The 6,000-nt window shown below is 32.9% G+C and overlaps 1 protein-coding gene across 1 annotated transcript in view; it reads left to right on the top strand.

Moving 5' to 3' along the window:
• Positions 1-2,209: 2,209 nt before the first annotated feature.
• Positions 2,210-6,000, top strand: part of LOC137385395 (signal transducing adapter molecule 1-like) — a 27,850-nt gene continuing 24,059 nt past the window's right edge. The window contains exon 1 of the mRNA XM_068071847.1: positions 2,210-2,349. The gene's annotated coding sequence lies outside the window, so the exon portion shown is untranslated. The remainder of the gene's footprint in view (positions 2,350-6,000) is intronic.

Here is a 6,000-nt window from a genome sequence, read left to right as displayed (position 1 = left end):
GGTCTTGATGCCATGTTACCCTTAGAGTCACTTGAGATATTTGACCGAATTACCCTTGTCACAGATCCTGATGGCACACACAAGCTGAAGTTTGAGACAATGAGGAGTGATCAACACCTCAAAGACCTTTGTGATATATACTCAGTTGCAGGTTCATGTTGCCATGTGCCACATCATATACTATATTTTGCATTTTAACACGCACTATGAATCTTTTTTTATACACAACTATTTTAACAAAAGACAAACTTCAAAAAAGATGAGAAGATATTACATCGACAGCCATCGGCTTGAACTTTAATGATAACTTTATTAAATAGTGGTGTAGAGAATTTCCTGCAATTATTTTTGTGTATGATTGGAAGAGCAAGTGCATTCGAGTACCTGCGAGTCACTGTGTACAATTATACTCCTGTAATTCAAATTATCTTTTCATGTAAGTTTTAGAATTAGTAAAGTAATATTCAGTTACCAATCTATAACCGTGACCCTGATCTCGTCATTCTAGATAGGAAAGAGAAGTTCTATCGCTAGATATGTTTATCTACATAGTATCAATCAGAATAAAGTCATTGTAAAAAAGATTAATGCTGCAAACTATTGATATACGTATTTTTGAAAGTTATTTATGATAAAAATCAGCTTTACTATTTGTATAAATATACCAAAAAACAAATTTATTAAAATGTATCAAGCTAAACTCATATGTATGTATTTATTTTCATCCTGCAATCAGAACAAGAATATACATTAATTTGAGAGCTACTACTGAGGGTCCTAATACATGATACATGAGCCAAAGATGGTATAATGACTCATCGACAGCGGTATGCTAATGACTCAAGAATGCATCGCTTCAAAGGCGTTAAAAAAGTTGGTACCTCTATGATGTCATAAATTAGGAGGTAAGGAATCTCAGACTTTTGCCACACTGATAAGCAACTTGCCAGTTTTTCCAAGCATTCAAGGAAGGAAGTGGAAAAGAAAATAGTGACTGGCTAAATGACTTCTGAGCGGGTTGACAGACTCAAGTTAAATTTGTGGAAAAGGATGAACAGAAGAATAGTTGGGCGATTAAAGACAGATTAATCTCAGCAGTTTTTTTAAATAATAACCATCTCAATTAAATAAATATTTGGTACATTCATTAGTACAATATGAAATTCTACTGTGTGTAAAAGAATAATGTAATCAGATTAATGAGGATATAAGCAGGTAACAGATGTCAAGGAAAAAAGGTGGAGCGATGCGTAAAAAATATACTAATGCAAGATTTCCGATCTAGGCATCAATAAAGTTGGTGTCTTGTTAGTGTTCACTACTAATTCACAACAACATAGCAGGCCTTAATATTTTGAATTAATCCTGCCCTCAGAATTGTCGCCTCAATGTCCAGAATTGTCGCCTGTTTGTCCGCTGTGTCGCCCTTCCGTCTGAAGTTGTCGCCTTTCGAACCGAAAGTGTCGCCTAAGTGTCTGTCGCCCTATTGACTGTCGCCCAACCGTCCATAATTCATGTAGGAGCTGTATATCATTGGTGACACTGATCGACTCTCACTCACCCGGTGACTCGTGTAGTAGAACTAACTAGTGGCAGTACTAACTAGTAGTAGCACAACTAGTAGTAGTCATAGACCTTAGCAATAGTAATAGAACTAGTAGTAAAACTGACTGATTTGTGAAATGTAATGCCCTTCCCTTTGAATGTCCATGCCTGCGGTTTTTGCAGTTTATGGAATAGCAATAGCTCTGCGCACCTACAGCCTTCTGTCTCTTACATTAATTATTAGTAGAAATCTCAGTAATCTTTTTCTTTGATTTAGCGGTGTATTAGTGATCTTCCATAGCTGTTAAATCTGAAATTAGATTTCTTTCTCACATTGAACACAATGTAATTAACTCAAATGCTAACTGAACATGGCGTCGACCGGATTTCCGTAATCGTGAATGACCTCTGCCATTCTAGGGGTTTTGAGTTCAATGGTTACATGTTTTTCAGGGCGCTCTTTTGCGCAATAACGTATGTCCAACTACGTCGTATGTACAATACGTAAAGACTTGCAAAACATTAGGCGTGATAATAGGCCCATAGACACAATAGACATAAGCCTGCTACCTTTATGACTACGTTTACTGAATTTAGACCCGGATACCAAGTTGAATTCTGGGCTTTACTTTATTAAGATACTGACTCATACTCATGAAAAATTAGTCGATAGGACATGAAACACACTGATAAGTTATAACTTCGATTTCAGTTTAGTAAGACGCAAAAAATAATTTAGAACTATAAACGTGTTTCGTGTTAATACAGTTTTTGTTAACATTCTTTACCTAGACAGTCACAAAGGTAAATATCGAATGTTATTTCGAATAGAGAGAAGACTTTCCTACGTCGAGGCTAACTATCTCGTTTTATAGCTATATTTAGTATTTTCAAATAATTGCTTCATATTAGGTTGATTATTTATCAGTTTCCTAACTTTATTCAGTAGCTCTGCAATGACTATATATTACAACTTTTGAAGTTTTGAAATATATTACATATATGAGCATGTGTGTGTGGTAAAACTGCGCCAGTTTAGTTTTATAAAAAGTATGTAGTTTTCAATTGAACGTAGTTATTTTTAAACAAATGTATAAACTAATAAATAAGCATAAAACTACTGCAAATGCACTTAATATAACTATCAAAATCTTTAGTACTAGTAGTTTTGAACAATTAGTGTAAATGGGTCTATCCATAATCACCATTGTTACAATTAGAACAGAAATTTAATTATAAAATATTGGTATTGCATTTAAGATGATTTTAAATTAGATATTCTTTTAGAGCTCAGCAAGCTCTTTCGAATTATGTATAATATGTCACACTATAGTTTATTTTTACTGAGAAATGTAGTTAGTGTGTCAGTCGCGTTACATCAGAGAAATATGCATTTTGAAGGGCTAGTTGTTTATACTTGAAACTCTCTGATTTGGCGGGAGGCACAATTATATAAACTTATTTGTCTTATTTTAAAGAAGCTTGCTGACATATGCACTAAAATTTATCCAGATATTAGATGGTAGTTGTGAACTACATGCTTGTAAACATGTCACCGCTGTTACAGCCAATTGTCACCATCGTTGCGCTTCTTATATTCTGTAAACTTATAAATATTTAAGTTCACTGTTATGAGATCAATAAAGGTATTAAAGCTAATGATTACAATATATATAGACAAGCCTTGAAATGTTTTTTATTGGTTTCAAAGTATAAAATATAATAATATAATAGTTATAATACATGACAAACATGATTAAGCTTAAATAACGTAAGATGAAAAAATGAATATTGATCATGTAATTGTGAGAATGTACTAACAAAATGTTTTAGAGCATTCTGCATGCTCTAAATCTTCTGTAAAACATTACTGACCTCTTTTAGAGAGAGTAGGACAAGACAGTGACTTGGCTATGTGATGAAATTCTACCCATGCTATATTTTTTGTATTAACAACAAAAGTGTTTTTTGGCTTCACTTTAAAAAAACTGCACTTTAGCTTTGAGGGCATCTACACTGTTTACCACTCCTACATAATGCCTAGAAGTTTTTTTTCCAGGCAGCAATGTTAGCACAAAATCACCTTCTTTCAATGTGCTTGCTAGTTGTTTGATGGGTTCGGAATTGCACTCACTGGATCACTAATTGCATGGTCATCAGGATCAAAAGTAAAAGTAAAAACTTTCCAATGGCATACTTTTACTTTTCTATTTATTTGTTTTATTTTATATTTTCTCATCTCTATTGCCATCTTCTGACAATGATAGTCCAACATTGCTAGTTTATGGACGGTCTGGCGACCTTTGCTTGGGCTGTTTAGAAGTGCTCGATCAATCTTTTTACAGCTTCATCTTCAGATTGTGGGTTGCCAAATTGGAAAGTAGTCGCTACAAAAAATGAATATAAACTTTAATAACATTTTTTTTACAAAATATTTGAAACATTAACCTAAGACATCCATAATGTACACAGATGTAGTAAAGCATTAAGTTTTTGAAGAAAAAAATGAATGTACATACCTGGTAATTTTACTTTCAAAAGTTTTTTCCCGATCTCTGTATTGCTTTACTCTAATTCTTGCTTTTTCTCGAGTTTCCTCCAATTGATCTTCTGTAAGTTGAGCTATTCATTTTGTTCTACTTTTTTGATTCTGACTAGCTTGGGCAGTCAAATATTGAGTATTGTTTTGAATATTGACATATTTTTTACGATTTTTACGCATCTGTTCTGCAGATGTTGTCTTACCCATGTTGAAAGCAGAAATGATGAACAGACTTTCCACCTAACAATATTCTGTTTCAAGCACTTGTTACAAGTTGCTCACATGATTGGATCGGATTAAATTTTAAACCATTCTCAGTATCGAAGTCGCAAGTCTTAGTAATACATTTGTAAGGTAGCAACCATTTGCTAACTTGCTAGAAGTTTGTTAAGTTCCCACAATGGCTTAAATTTACAATATAATGAGTAACTCATACATGAGAACATCAACAACACCACAAATTACGGTTAAATGTGAAATTCACTCAAATTAATCCCATAGTTAGATGAGTTGAGGGGTGTAACATTGGTGACAGTGTAACAGCGGTGACGCAAATTTCGGAAATATGTGCAATTTTGAGCAAAACTGAAATTAGTTAAAGGTACAGCGTATAAAGTTAGCATTGAAAACAAATTACTACTAATTTTGAACTAATAATACAAGTTTAGTAGAAACTCATTGATGTTTCCTGTCACCATTGTTACTCAAAACATGCCAACTTATAAAAGAGTCCCACATCAATAGATCAGTGCACGCAATGCCAATTTATGCATTAACGGGCAGCAAAGCCATTGTGAAATCCATTACAATTAGATATTTGTGTTCAGAGTAATATGTATACCGTGTACAAGCATCTCTATCTTGCCATTATAACTATAAAGTATTTTGTGCATATACACTAACTTTAGCAAACTATTGAGACATGATAGAGGAGCACTACCTCCACAATTCTTTTCTATTTTAGGGTTTGGTATTGTATGTATACTTCATATGTGAAGCATTATTTTAATGAAATTACTGTTTTGGAATTTTGCCAAAAAATCCATTTATTTATGGATAGACCCAAATAGTAAAATCTTTCAATTGAACATTGTATAAACCTGTGATATAACATTTTAAAACTGACTCTTGTCTTATTATTTAGCTTCATTTTTTAAAGTGCCTATTGTATTTATTTTTTACTATTTCAGTTATCTGATAGGGTTAAACTTGCCAATGTCAACAGTTGTTATATGCGATCTATTGCTTTTATAAACACTCACGACTCCTGCTTCTTAAAAGTTGTTTATGGTGATGCTAGAAGTCATTAACTATTCTTTTTAAAAGAGACTTGTGATTAATATACATAAGTCAGGTTTAGTCAACAGCTAGTTGTGCTATAAGCTATGAGGGATGACTGATAGGGGTAGTTTTTGTGCATATACATGTTAACTAGTTGTGATGCAGCGAATGTGTACATAAGTTGAATGCAACCTTTATTATTGAGAATCATAACTTCGGTATATAAGAGTCAAATATAAATGTAATAGCTTAAAAATTGATCAACCAAAAATAAATCGGCTGTCTTACAAAAGTCACAATTTGAATGAGAATATAACATAATTTAAAAATTATAAATATGAAATTATAAAACAGTATAATAATTTATGTTTTACCCAATAATTAGTCCGTTTCAAGTAGGAAAAATCTTTGATTTTTTTGGCTCTGTTCTCCAAAAGATATATATGGATATATAGCAGAGTGTACAGTTTATATCTATGCATATTACATGCATTATCCTTGGTTGGTAATGACACAGACATCTGAGTTAGCGTGTTGAGCTAAGCAAGTTCTTTCACAAGAGTAAATAACCAGGCTTATGCTAGGACTAGCAGTACCAGTGTCAGTAATCAAAATTAATTTTCTTAGAGCGT

The sequence above is a fragment of the Watersipora subatra genome, chromosome 1 (genome assembly GCF_963576615.1).
Source record: "Watersipora subatra chromosome 1, tzWatSuba1.1, whole genome shotgun sequence".
NCBI lineage: Eukaryota > Metazoa > Bryozoa > Gymnolaemata > Cheilostomatida > Watersiporidae > Watersipora > Watersipora subatra.
Note: the sequence above shows the minus strand (reverse complement) of the source record. Positions and strands in the feature narration are given on the sequence as shown.